The 14,404-nt window shown below is 46.8% G+C and overlaps 1 pseudogene; it reads left to right on the forward strand.

Moving 5' to 3' along the window:
- Positions 1-1,670: 1,670 nt before the first annotated feature.
- Positions 1,671-2,933, forward strand: LOC101646137 (annotated as a pseudogene).
- Positions 2,934-14,404: the final 11,471 nt, after the last annotated feature.

The following is a 14,404-nucleotide window of genomic DNA, read 5'->3' on the forward strand; positions in this document are numbered from 1 at the left end:
TGAAGTCATCAAGGAAGCACACCAGTTGGCCCTAAATGTTTCTGGGAAATACTGATCACAGCCTTCAAGGTGTGTCCACCCACCTGCGTGGGACAGGACTACAGGAAGCAGAGACAGCATGCATGGCCCCAGGGCTCCCAAGGACAACAGACCCAAGCTGATCTATATAAAGGGCTACTCTGTGCCCGGAGACACAGTCTCCTTCAGCCTCTCCTCTGTCATCATCCTCATCTCCAGTAAGTCTACCCCTACTTCCGTGTTTTTCTTGGAGTGGGGCACAACGTCTCGGCTCCGCTCCCTGGGGCAAGGAGAGATGCTGTTGACAAGGGGTTGGGAGTCTGGGATCTCATGCAGGCTCTGCCACCATGGGACTGTGTGAGCTACACCCCAAGGCTGAGAGTCCTCATATGCCTCTCTGGCTCATGTCGCTGTATTATTGAGTGCTTACGAAGATTTGGGGAGGAATACGTCCCCACTGACAGCTGAGAACAGCTTTTCCCTTGACTTGTTTTCACAACATGGTCAGATTCTAGGTTGCTTGAAACCTACCTCACCTCCTAGGGAGAATAGAGAACTAGGAGTCCACCTGTGACTACTTCCTAGGCTATTGTGACTCCCAGTCTGGGCACCTGAACTTGGCATTCCTTATGAAGTGACTTGACCCCACCTGAGTAAGGCACTGATCATCCCCAGCTCCTCCTCTTTTCTCCCAGTGACCTTGGCACAAGTCTCTGACACTGGCCTTGGTGAAGCCTGACCGAGGACCTGGATGGCTCCTCTCAGTGGCTTCCTAGCAAGGACATTTCTCCAAGGTCAGACGTGACAGTGGTTTGTTATGTGCTCTCCATGTACATGAACCAAGGTCATTACTAGGATGCTCTGGGAAGTTTGTGATGGGAGAAATGCACTGCCTCACTTTTCTGGCTTAGATCCAGGCCAGTCTTGACCCATCACTGCCTTGCCTTGATCTAAAAATCTATTAGCCTGAGGACCCTGAGAGAACCAAGGAACAAAAGCAGATGATGCACCAAAACTTCCAAAGTCCTCCCTCCCCTCCCCATCGAGTAGCTTCAAAACTGAGGCAGCCATGTGTGTTTGTTTACAATCTAGAGCAGACTGTGCCCTCTCTCTGCCTGTCTCCTTTCTCGTCTGGAGGTGGTCCGGGAAGACCTTGCCTTCATGCAGGCTGGGTTTCTTTACTCGCACTCACACGCACAGGACCTCGGTCCTGACACAGCCAGCAGAGTCAGAGTCCACAGCCCCGGAGACAGTGTTCTTCCTTATCACACTAACCCTGACTTTGAAGTTGAAGGGAATGGCTTTGACGTTGTTTGAAGGGTTAAGTTCTCCCAATATTCCATGTCCCTAGGACTCCATGGCAAGATCAGTCTTTTCCGGTAGGGTTTGACACACACACCCCCTTCTTCTGTTCCACCTCTTGAGTTCAACCCCAGTCCATTATCTGCTTCTAACCTGTGCATCCGTAATAAAAAAACAACCCCCCAAAAAAAAACTCGATCCCACCCTCACACCTTTGTGCACAGAGGGTAATACAAGTCCCTTGGATTCTCTCTCTGCCCTGCCCTCATTTGCTCCTTGGTTCTCATCCCATCATCTAGAGACCCTCATTTGGGAGAATTGTCTTTGTGCAGCCGACTTTGAAAGCAAAGATGAGCAACACTCAAGCGGAGAAGATTCGGATGGACCTGGTCGACTTATTCCACACATGCACTGGAAGCAGCGACACCATTGAGGAGCCTGGTCTGCTGTCAATGATGAAACTTCCCCAACTTCCTCAGTGACTATGTGAGCGGGGTCGAGATGGACCATGTGGGTGGGGGCCTTGGCACGATGAAGGGCACGTTGGGCTATGTGACTTTGTCAGCCGCTGTTTTCACATTTTTAATAAGAGGAAAACAGAATTCAATTCCTGGATCAGTATGAAGATGTAAAGGGATGAAACCAGCGAGAGGAAAGAAACGAAAGGAAGGAAGACTTTTGTCAGTCTCGAGAGCTGTGAGATGATCGCCACATGCTGCTTCCGGTGGCCGTGAACGCATCCTCTCCCCTGCCACTATGTGCTCAGCTGTCACCTCTTGACGGCTCTGGTCAACATCCGTGGGATGAGAAGGAAGGCGATAGAAAGGCCATCAAGAATCAGAATTAAATCCCTATTTTCAGTTGGCAAGGCTCATCACAAGCCTGATGTAAATATGGCTACTAGGATGCACTGAACTGAGTAGCACAAAGAGTTGATAACTAGGTAACATCGCCGTGGGATTGACCAAGGTAAGGCATTCAGAACGGATCCGCTTTAGAGGCCAAAATGGAAGGAACGGGAGAGGGGGGTGTTCAGGGAGAGGGAGGAGGGAAGGAGAACCGGATTGATAAAGAAGGGAACTAGGCATTGGGGGCCTTTGTAAAGACAAGGGGATTCAAGGAAGAGCCTGGGTAGATGATGTCACCTAGGAAGGGCCACCTGGGGCAGGAGACTTTCTTCGTGCCCAGAGGATCCGTCTCTGGGTCTGGGAGTCACTCATCCACAGTGAATTTGATCAAAGATTCCCCCACGCCCACCCTGAGAACCTTGAGGATGATGATCCCATTGCCATTCTATCTTCACTCCTGTGTCTGCCTTCTAGCAACATCCACACAAACCATCCCTCTGTCCATCCTGGAGCTCCTCTCCTGTCTGTCTCTAGTCTCTTCTTTCCTGAATCACAGACGGCTGTGACTGAAGTTCTCTGCTCTGTGTCTCCTCCCCGCAGGACGACAGGGGAACAGAGGACCTGGCCAAGCTCTTTGTGAAAAAGGACAAGAACAAGGATAAAATGATTGAATTTTATGAGTTCCTGTCCACAATTGGAGACATAGCTACTGATTACCACAAGCAGAGCCATGGTGCAGCACCCTGTTCTGGAGAAAACCAGTGAGCCCAGCCCAACCTGGAGGTTTCACCAACCCCAACAACAATAAAGTGTCTCCTCCCATTTTACATTTGTGTTATTGCTCCTTCTGTTTCATTGTCTCTGTTGTCAAAAATGTCAATCCCTCATTAATGCTATTATAGACTAAGGTAGTTAGTTCATTGTGCCAACCTGGCCGATAAACACATGTGGGGTTAATTGAAGGGTAGAGGGATAAATGATTCAGTGAGCCTTGCCTTTCTAGCTCTCGGATCTCTTGCTTTCTGATGGTCGGACCAGGCAGGGTGCAGTTGCCTTAGCCAGTTCCCTGCTTCAGCTGGTAAGGCTCACTTCCTGTAAGACATCCCTGAGGAGAAGCCACATGGACCTACCCTGATGCAGCCCTGGGTGCTGGAGCACCCGTGTGGAGACCCCTGCCAGCACTGAGATGATTACACGTTCACTGACTCGACTTTCCTCCTGCAGTCGGCATCATTGTGTCTGTTTTGTGAGATGGAGGAGGACTTTGTGGACTGGTGTTGGACATAGGGGTTGATGGGTTAATGTTGGACTTGTGGGCTTGGGCAGCACTGGGTTGGGATGTTTTCTTGATGTGCACTTAACCTTTATATAAAACTCTCTCTTATACATGAGTTTCTGTGGATCTGTTTCTCTAAAGTACCCAGACTAACACAGTAGACTATCCACTGGGTGCTTTCTCACAGAAAGGTCTGAGCAACATCCCCTTGCTGTGGCCACCAGCATGACCATACCATGCCCCACAATGGGTTCTCTGCTCCCAATTCCCTAATGCGGCCACCAGGGTTCTAGAGAGAGATGCCTGTGCAAAGCTTTCTGGCCAGTGATCCTTCCTCCTCCAGGTGTGGATCAGAACCTGGTCAGGAGACACCGCCTGGAGAAAGAGCAGGTGTCCCTACACCTGTGCTCATGCCTACCAACTCCTTCCCAGGTCTTCCTATGGGGCATGGATGAGACAAGCACCACCAAAATGGGACTTCTTCAGGGCATAATGAGGTTATAAAGGACTTGTCATAGTGAACGGAAATGCCCTGAGGACTGGGTCCCATTCCTGTGTCCTGGGTTCCTAGGACTGAATTCTCATCCTTGTGCTTTCTGCACATGGGCATATGTCTGTGCCGGTGTCCCGGTGGAAGGGCAACCCTGTCTGTTGATAGGAAAAGCAAACCAACAACTTAGTTATTATTCATTGATGGTTTTAGATATCCATTTTTTAAATAATTGTGATTATCATGGACAAGATTTGGCTAATTTTAGCAGAGAACTGGAATCTACATATTAATAAAAGACTCACAGAAATTCTAGAATTAAAATACAATAATCAGAAGTAAGAATGCACTTGATATGTATATCGACAGTGAAGAGGATCAGTCACTGGAAGATAGATCATATTGCGTCACAGACAGAAAAAGAATGGAGAGTACATTGAAAACCTCAGAGACACATGGTGTATGAAGATGTCTTCAAGAAACATATTTCAATACCACTAAGGATCCCTGATAGTAAAAGTGGGTTACTCGTTGAGCTTCTAACTACAAGGTCAATCGTTTAAACCACCACCCCACCCCACCCCCAGCTATTCTGCGGGAGAAAGATGAGATCTTATGCTCAGAAACTCAAAAAGGCAGCTCGGGTCTGCCTCCTTAGCGTCACCATGAGTCATAAGAAAACAGTCTACGTAAATCATGGTAAAATTGCTGAAAACCGAAGACAAGAAACATATTTTAAAGCAGACCAAGGAGAAGGCACATTACCCTCAAAGAAGTTTTGAGTTACATAAGTCTTGCCTGCGTTTCCACAGAATCTGTAGAAGGTAGACTCAAACCAAGCACTCTGCCGTCAAATCTATTCTGACTCATAGCATCTTGTCAGACAAAGTAGAACGGCCCCTGTGGGGTCTGAGGCTGGGACTTTTCATGGGAGTAGGAAGTTTAATCTTCCTCCTGGGGTTTCCATCTGTGGACCTTAAAGTTAACTGCATAACATGTCACCCACGGCATCAGCCGGGTGCCTCAGGAAGCCAGAAGGCAATAGAATAACAACTTCAACATGCTAACAGAATTATCTGTCAAATAAGAATTCTATAACCTGGCCATTAATAATTCTATAAACCCATTGCCAGTGGTTGAATTCTGACTCATAGCAAACTTATATGGCAGAGTAGAACTTTGGAACACAGGATTGCAAAGGCTGTAATCTCCACTTGGAAGATTAGATAGGAACTTTAGGAAGATGTGAGTTCATGTTCCACTCTGAGGGGAAAGGGAGGGGGTGGATTTAGATTTAGAAAAATATTTAGAAAAAAGATGAGAATGTTTCCATAACTTGAAGAAAGTACTTCATTTCATTAAACTGCACATGCAGGGATTATTGAATTGGTGTATGTTCTATTGTGCATAGTCCTTTTTTCTTTTTAAGTAAATAATTTTATTTGGGGTCTTACAGCTCTTATCACAACCCATACATTCATCCATTGTGTCAAGCACATTTGTGCATATGTTTCCATCAACGTTTTCAAAGCATTCTCTTTCTACATGAGCCCTTGGTATCAGCTCTTCATTTTCCTGCCTTCCCTCCCCGCCTCCCTCGTGAACCCTGGATAAATTATGAATTATTAGTTCCGTATCTTACATCCTCTGCTACCTCTCTTCACCCACTTTTCTGTTGTTCCTCCCCTTGGGGAAGGGGTTATATGTTGATCCTTGTGATCAATTCCCTCTTTCTCTCTCCACCTTCCCCTTTAACCTACTGGTCTCTCTATTCTCATCGTTGGTCCTGAGGGGTTTATCTGTTTTGGACTCTCTGTGTTGTAGGCTCTTACCTGTAGCAGTGTACATGTCCTGGTCTAGTCAGATTTGTAAGATAGAATTGAGGTCATAATAGGGAGGGGAGGAAGCATTAAAGAACTAGAAGAGAGTTGTATGTTTCATCGGTGCTATACTGCTCTCTGACTGGATCATCTCTTCCTTGTGACCCTTCTGTAAGGGTATGTCCAATTGACTACAGATGGGCTTTGGGTTTCCACTCCATGCCCCCACCCCCCATTCACAATGGCATGATTTTTGTTCTGGGTCTTTGATGTCTGACACCTGATTCCATTGACACATCATGATCATACAGGCTGGTGCGCTTCTTCCATGTGGGCTTCTTTGCTTCTCGGGAGACATAGGAGAAGAGAAGGTGGGAGAAAGGAAGGGGGCTGTGTGTCAACCACCCCAGGGACAAGGGGAAAACCAGTGAACTAAAACCAATAGAAAGAGGTAAACAAGTGGCCATCTAGCTCAGAAGCAACAAAGCCCACATGGAAGAAGCACACCAGCAGGTGCGATCACGAGGTGTCGAAGGGATCAGGTACCAAGCATCATCAGAACAAAAATCTTACCATAGTGAATCAGGGGGGGGATGTGGATTGGAGATCCAAAGCCCATTTGTAGGCCATTGGATATCACCTTACAGAAGGGGTCCAGGGAGGAGATGAGCCAGTCAAGGTGCAATGTAGCAACAATGAAAAATACAACTTTCCTCTAGTTTCTAAATGCTTCCTCACTCACCCACCCCCACTATCATGATCACAATTCTACCTTGCAAGTCTGGCTAGACCAGAGGATGTACACTGGTACAGATAGGAACTGGAAACACAGGGAATCCAGGGTGGACGATCCCTTCAGGACCAGTGGTGTGAGTAGCAATACTGGGAGGGTAGAGGGAGAGTGGATTGGAAAGGGGGAACCTATTACAAGGATCTACATGTGACCTCCTCCCTGGGAGACAGACAACAGAAAAGTGGGTGAAGGGAGACGTCGGACAGGCCAAGATATGACAAATAATAATTTATAAATTATCAAGGGTTCATGAGGGAGGAGGGGAGCGGGAAGAGAGGAGGAAAAATGAGCTGATGCCAGGGGCTTAAGTGGAGAGCAAATATTTTGATAATGATGAGGGCAATGAATATAAAAATGTGCTTTACACAATTGATATATGTATGGATTGTGATAAGAGTTGTATGAGCCCCTAATAAAATGATTTTTTTTAAACCAATAGAGAGAAGGGTGTAGGATGCCTAGTGGGGCTTAATCAAGGGCAATGTAACAGTGAGGAAATACTGAAACCTGAATGAAGGCTGAAACATGATAGTGGGACAAGAAGAAAGTAGAAGGAATTAAAGGAAAGAACTAGGAGACTAAGGACATTTGTAGATGTCTAAATACAGGCATGTATATATGTAAGTATATTTATATGATAGGGAAATAGATCTATGTACTTATATTTACATGTTAAGTATTAAGGTAGCAGATGGACACTGGGCCTCTACTCAAGTATTCTCGCAATGCATGAACACTTTGCTCTACTAACCTGGCACTCTGCAATGCTCACCTTCCCGACATGATAGCTGAAGACAAAGTAGGTGCATAAGCAAATGTGGTAAAGAAAGCTGATGATGCCCAGCTATCAAAAGATATAGCATCTGGGGTCTTAAAGGCTTGAAGATAAACAAGTGGCCATCTAGCTGTGCATATTCTTAACAACAGTAAAAAATAAAACAAATTTCAATGCAGTCTTGAGAGTCATATCAACCAATTGCAATGTGTGTACCTTGTTTCAATCACCAACTTACTAGAAACTCAAGCTATTTTTTTTAAATCTTAAGACAAATGAGAAAATATGAACACTTGATGATATTAAAGAACTAGTATTAATTTCTCTAAGTGTGATGATAATAGTGTTATGGTTGCTGTTTTCTTTGGTTATCTTTTAGAAAGAAAAACAAAGAGACATCGCTACAGATGAAATTATCTGATTTCCGAAAATTACTCCAAAATAATTAGGGATAGGAATGGCAGAGACATAGAAGAAACAAGATTGATCATCTATTGATTATTGTGGAAGTCGGTGGTTTGTCCATAGGGGGTAATCAAGCCATTTATCTCTTTTTGAAACATTCCAAAATAAAACTTTTAAATGTAAAAGACATTTTCAGATAAACAAAACTGGAGGTGGCTCTCCTTCATCTCTGTAGCTGAAGATATTCAGCAACTTCCCTGGAAGGAAGATAGGAATTGAAAAAAGAAATAGTGAGTGTTGAAAGTAGCAAACATGTGAGTAATCTAACCAAATACTGATGTATGTATAAAAAAAGAATAATGATTTCCAGTTGAGGGAGATTAACGAATAAGATAAAGGACTGACAAAAATAGCATGTGAACAGAAAAGAGAATCTTGGCATTTAAAGCAAAGCTCCTACATTATATGGGAGAATAAAGAGACTGTATTGATTAAATCTAAGGTAGATTATACTGTCCAAGATCAATTTTCAAGTGAGTAAACTTTACTTGCACTTGTGTATATTTCCAAACCCATAAAAGAAGACAAAATGGAATGAAAAATTCAGCTAAGCAATTCATCAAGAATCTATCATTTTGCCAAAATTCGAGAGCAGAAAGAAAAAAAAAATAATGTCAACGACCAAGTCAATGGAGGCAACAGTTTATTGGCTTTGGGGTTCTGCGACGATCCAGGCTCAGGGGAGACCTTGGATTGAGGTTGGCTCATAGTTGAGCCTCAGAAGACGGCTTATGGTCATGGGATTGGTTATGTAAATCTATGGCAACTTCAGCAACACTGGAGAGAAACTCAGGAAAATGAATCTTCCCATCGTGATTCTTATCCTTCTTCTCAAAGAACTTTTCTAAGAAGTCTGGGCTCTTTTTCTCCTGTAGGGGAAGATATCAAACAAAATACAATCCCATTACTATCTAGGCCTGGACTAGGAGGGAGAGAAGAGGATAGAGGGGGGCTAGGGGAAATAGACTTGGGGTGGGGCATGGTATTAGATGGGAGCTTGGGAGGGTCTGTTGGATGCCATAGGAGCCTTGACCTTGGCCTTTCTCACTGACTCTTCGTATCAGATAAAAGCATGCATTATTGTTGCTGTTGTTAACTATTGTGGAGTTGACTTTCAACACATGACAACCCTCTGCAAAACAGAATGCAACACTGTCCCTGTCCCCCACCCCCACCCTTAATCAGTTTCCCATCTGGCTATTGTGATCCACAGAGTTTCCATTGGCTGGGTTGTTTTGTTTTCAGAAGTAGATTGTCAAGCCTTTCTTTCTAGTCTATCTCAGGCTGGAAGCTTTGCTAAAACCTGCTCAGCATCGTAGCGACATATAAGCCTCCACTCATAGACAGACAGGTGGTGGCTACACCTTTTCCCTGACCCGCAAATCACCATGTACAGACACATTGGCTAATAGAACTACCTTGCCGCATTGAAAGGCATACAACCCCCAGAGAGAATGGGTACTTTGTCCCCATTTTACATATGGGATAACTAAGGCTCGGTGAGTCGGCCATTTCCTGGAGTAATTGAACAAATGGGGGCATCAGTGGTTCCGTGGGAGAATTCTTGCCTTCATACAGGAGATGCTGGAACTAATCTTCGGCCAATGCACCTCAAGTCTGTTAATGGAGGTTGTGTGCTGCTACGATGCTAAACAGATTTCAGCAGAGCCTGACAAACTATTTCTGAAAAGCAGTCACTGAAGCCCCTGTCGATCACATTGTGCATATGATTGCCATGAATCAGACGCAGACTTGATGACAACTAATAGCAACAGCAAGTTAGCAATTAAGTGTCCTTGGCTATGCAAGAATCTGGGTCTTCAAAACCCTGTCCTGGATTCTGTCTACTGCACTCCTTCGATTCAAGGACTAGGTCCTTCAAGAGGTTGGGGAGAAATTTGAAATGCAAAATAGAGAATGGGGCTCAGATTCTGCCTGTCAGTCCAACTAGGACAGCCTCCCGGGTCCTGCCAACTCCTGTTCCACTCCCTGCCAGCCCCCATGCAGCCCTGACTCACACAGGCTGACAGGAAAGTGGGGAAGTTTTCCTTCATCATCTTCGACAAGCCAGCTTTGTCCATGGCATCCGAATCCTGGGTGTATTTGTGAAATATAGTGAGCAAACCAATCAGCATCTTCTCGGCTTCTGTGTTGCTCATCTTTGTTTCCCAAGGAGCTGCAGTAAAAAAAGATGGACACTTGGCTTTTGTGGGAGACTCAAGAGAGCCGGAGTGAGCGGTAACAAGCTCTGCTGGGAATGGGGAGGAGGGGACGTGGAGAGAGGGAGAGGGCAGGACTGAGATGGGATTTGGCAGAATTAACTTGTTAGTTTTTGGAGAAATTCAAGAAGGAAACAAATGTTTGAGGAGGAGGTAGGAAAATTGCCAGGGATTGTGAGGCCTAGGGTGGGACGTGTGGACAGAGAGCAGGGCTGGCTGGCTAACTGTGAGGTGTAGAGTATCAAGGAATTGAGTCTGATTGCCCGGCATTCACAGTGCTGAGAAAGATGAGAGGCAGCCTTCAGGTCAGTCAGCAGTTAGGGCACAATTCTCCAGAAAGACATTGCCAAGGAGAACCAGAGGAATAGTCCCCTTGTTTTTCCTGAATTCCATGCTATCAAGAACCCTACTAGTGCCCCATCCATGCGGAGCTGTCAACAAGCCAACAATCACATGCCAAGAGCAAAAAGGTCTCCTTGGCATTTCTGGATTTCTGGTCTCATATTTGTTCAGAACGCTACCAGGGAGCTGCTGAAGGGCTCGGTCAACCTCTGCATGTTTCTAATCCCTCCCGCTCTCCACCCTGGGGCCTCCCTCGCCTTTATTCTGGGACCCAGTCAGATGCAGCTTGGAAGGCCCTGTTGAGGTGGAAGCTGTTTTTGACAAGAGTCATCCAGGACATGGAATACTAGTGGAGCCTGGACAGCAACGAGGCTTTTATTCTTGGGCCTCGTGAGCTAGGCTGTCCAATACCCAGGTCTAGTCAGAGTGAGCCCATAGGAATGGTGAGAAGGGGACTGTCCCCGGGACCAGGCCAAGGAAATATTATAAACATGCAGGATTAACTTCAAGCTCCCCAGTACCTCCTTGAGCATCTTGAAGAGACCTGTGCTCAAAAGCCAGGCGACGCCACAAACCACGGGGTGAGGAGAGTCGAGGGCTGCAGGGCAAAGAGACAGCTCGAGAAATCCAGGACTTGACTCCATCCTCCTTTGCCTCTGAAGACGTTCTCTCCGGCAGTCCTATGTGACTCTCCCTGGAGGACACGTCTCACCACCACCAAAAGTCAAAGGAAAGGAGCCATGGAAGATTTTCCTACTCTAGCCTCGCCATTGCCCAGAAGAGGATGCTGAGGCCTGGGGGGCAAAAAGGAATGAGTCTCCTGAGCCCACACAGCTCGGGAGGAGGCAGCTCTGACTTGACCTGGACAACCTGACTCCCAACACAAGGGTGACCCTCTGGTGTCAGCAGGAAAACAACGTAGGTGGGGACATTGTACCTTCAATTTAGAAGAAGCAGAGGCCAGCAGGGACTCACCAGACCTGGAAGATGCACAGAGGAGGAAGACAATGGGGAGATGGGCATCGGGGGGAAGGCGTTCCTTTTATGGTGCACGGATTTGGGCTTGGCCAGGGCTGGAGCCTGAGGTTTGGCCTGCCAGTTGCCCCAACATGATGCTGTTCTTGGTGGGGGCTCACACCCAAGACTCTGCCTTGAGGCTCAATGCTGTCTGCCCAACCCAGGCCACACGAAGAGACCTCCGTCTTTCTAAATCCTGTGGCAGGAATGGCAGGTGCTGATGGGGAGCAGGTGATGGGGCCATTGTGCCCCAGGAAATAGAGCATGTGGGGATTTGCAGGTGGAATCCAAGTCTCGGATTATGTACTCAAAGAGTCATCCAACTAACCTGTATTTGTGGTCAATAGCTTAAAAGCTGTGACCATTAGTGACAGGTGCCTACATGCCCGGCAGTACGCTAAGAGCTTTGAGTGCATTGTCTCATTTACTCCTCAGGAAAACCCTGTGTGGTACAGAAACTGACTCCATCTTATAGGTGTGGAACACAGAGTTTAGGAATTTTTTCCCAAGTCTCTCCAGCTACATTGATTCTGTTCTGATTTGTGGCAGAGTACAACTGTGTTCCTTAGAGTTTTCAATGGCTGATGTTGTAGAAGTCAGTTGCCAGCCCTCTATTCTGAGGCACCTCTGTGTCACACCACCCACATTTTGGTTAGCAGCTGAGTGTTCCAATCATTTGCACCTCCCAGCGATGTTTTCCCAATGGCACATTCCTCATGAGCGGCAAAGCCAGAATTTAAACACAAGTCCTACTGACTCAAGGGCCCAGCTTCTAGAATGCCATTGTAATTTCCAGTCTCTGTCATGACAGTATGTGTGCTGAGCAAAGGGGGCACTCCTGGGGCCTGCCTTACAGGAGCCCACACAGACTCATGCTCAGCACAGTGACCAGGCCTGTGACAGAGAGAGACGTGGCCCAAGATCCATGCAGCAGTGAGGGGACATCTGTGGTCTCTGTGGCCCTGATTCTCACACCCAGAAAGACAATTGGGATGGTTGAAAAAGCAAAGTTGTCACTTTGGTGACTAAGGTGCACTTGACCTGAACAATGGTCTTTTCAATTCATGTGGTGGGAGAAAGATGAAGCTTTCTACATTCATAAAGAGTTACAGGTTGGGGAAAATGGGGAGCTAATAACGATGAGTACAAGAATGAAGAGAATGTTCAAAACTGTGGTGCTGATTCCACAACTCTTCTTGATGTGATTGAACGATTGGATTGTATGCTATGGGAATTATATGGCAATAAGCCTGTTGGGTGGGGGAGGAGTTACAGTCTTGGAAATGCACAGGGGCAGTTCTACCCTGTCCTGTAAGGTTGCCATGCGTGAGAGTTGACTTGATGGCAGTGAGATTGGTTTTGGGTTTATGTGCATCTGACAGCAGGGCCATGACAAAGAAGACAGGAGACTTACTGCATGTAAGCTGCGGCATCGGCAAGATACATCGAACCAACTGCACTGCCAGAAGACTGAGACAATTGACCTTGACAGATCACAACCCAACGTATTCTTAGAAGTGAGGATGACAAGATGGAGCTGCACTCACTTGAGTCATTTCCTTAGGAAGACTAGTTAGGAGAAGAGGAAGCCTTGTTTGAGAGTGGCGGGGGGCGGTGGGGGGACCCTCAAGCAGGGAAACAAAGTGGGCCGGGACATTGTGCTGTCAATCTCGATAAAGCAGAGAGGCCAGCAGGGGCTCACAGACCATGAAGAAGCACGGAGGAGGAAGACAAAAGGGAGATGGGCATCAGGGTGACCATGTTCCCTTTATGGTGCACAGGTTTGGCCTTATCCAGGGCTGGAGCCTGAGGTTTGACCCATCAGTTGCCACAACATGACACTGCTCTTGGAGGGGGCTCACACACTGCCCTTGGCACAATCTCTGTAACACTGAGCGGAGACAGACCAATGACCGTGAAGGTGGTGCAGCACCAGGCAGCACTTTGTTCTCTTGTATGTGAGCTTGCCGTGAGTCAGGGAGACGAACAACAACAAAGGAAGGAACACGGATCCCAGAGGCAGATTGGCTAGGCCAATGTCATGGCTGTCAGGGCTCCTTGACACAAAGCTAGGGAGGGTAAACTTGGAGCCAGATTCTGGATTTCCAGTGAATGCCTGTGCTTTGGATCCCAGAGCCCTACGGAGTTCCTGGAGCATACATGTAGGACCATTCCTTTATCCAACAGAGGCCAGGTCAGGGGGCTGAAGACTCCTTTGGTTTACTCCTGGCCTGATTTATGCTCCCTTCCAAATCCCCCCCTTAGTGAAGGCACCTTGGATGATTCAGTGAGCCCCTATCCAGGTATTCTGGTGCTCACTAGAGTCACCCCTGATCCCTCCTGGAGGTTCCTTTGGAAGGAGCTTGTCCATAGGGACTTTCATAGTCCCTAAGGTGACCAGACATCCCGCTTTTGACGGGACAGTCCCAATTTTTGGCGTTTGGAAAGAATGCACGACAAGCTAGGGAACGGTCTATTTGGTCCATATAGACCAAATTTTTAATCAAGAACACCACCACCCCCACCACCACCACCACCCCACCCCGTCCATGGTGTCCCACTTTACCAATGTTAAAAATCTGGTCACCTTAATAGTCCCCCTCAACTGCTCCCTCCAGTTCATATGGTTTAGCAGGAACACCAGAGGCTGCCCCAATGGAGTTTCCTGGCTTTCTTGACAACCCCCGACCCCACACACAGACACACACACACGTTGAAAAAGTCTCCCTTTCTTTCTGGAAAGGAACCCTGGTGGTGCTGTGGGGTAAGCTAAACACCAGCTCAGCAGTTCAAACCCATCCACTGCCCCTGGGAGAAAGACGAGGCTGTCTGCTCCCATAAAGATGTCTAACCTCAGACTGGAAAACACAAGTTTTTCTTGCTTGGTATATTTTAATTTGTTGTTCGTCAGTGGATTGATGTTGTTGCTGTTTTGTTGTACATTGTTGCTTGGCTTTGCTGTCTTGTTTTTACGCATGTTGTCTCCGCAGGCCTGTCTGGATAGGACAGGCTGGATGAACAATCTGGAGGAGAAAACAA

Source organism: Echinops telfairi, unplaced genomic scaffold (genome assembly GCF_000313985.2).
Source record: "Echinops telfairi isolate 266 unplaced genomic scaffold, ASM31398v2 ScPeMD7_46;HRSCAF=168, whole genome shotgun sequence".
Lineage (NCBI taxonomy): Eukaryota > Metazoa > Chordata > Mammalia > Afrosoricida > Tenrecidae > Echinops > Echinops telfairi.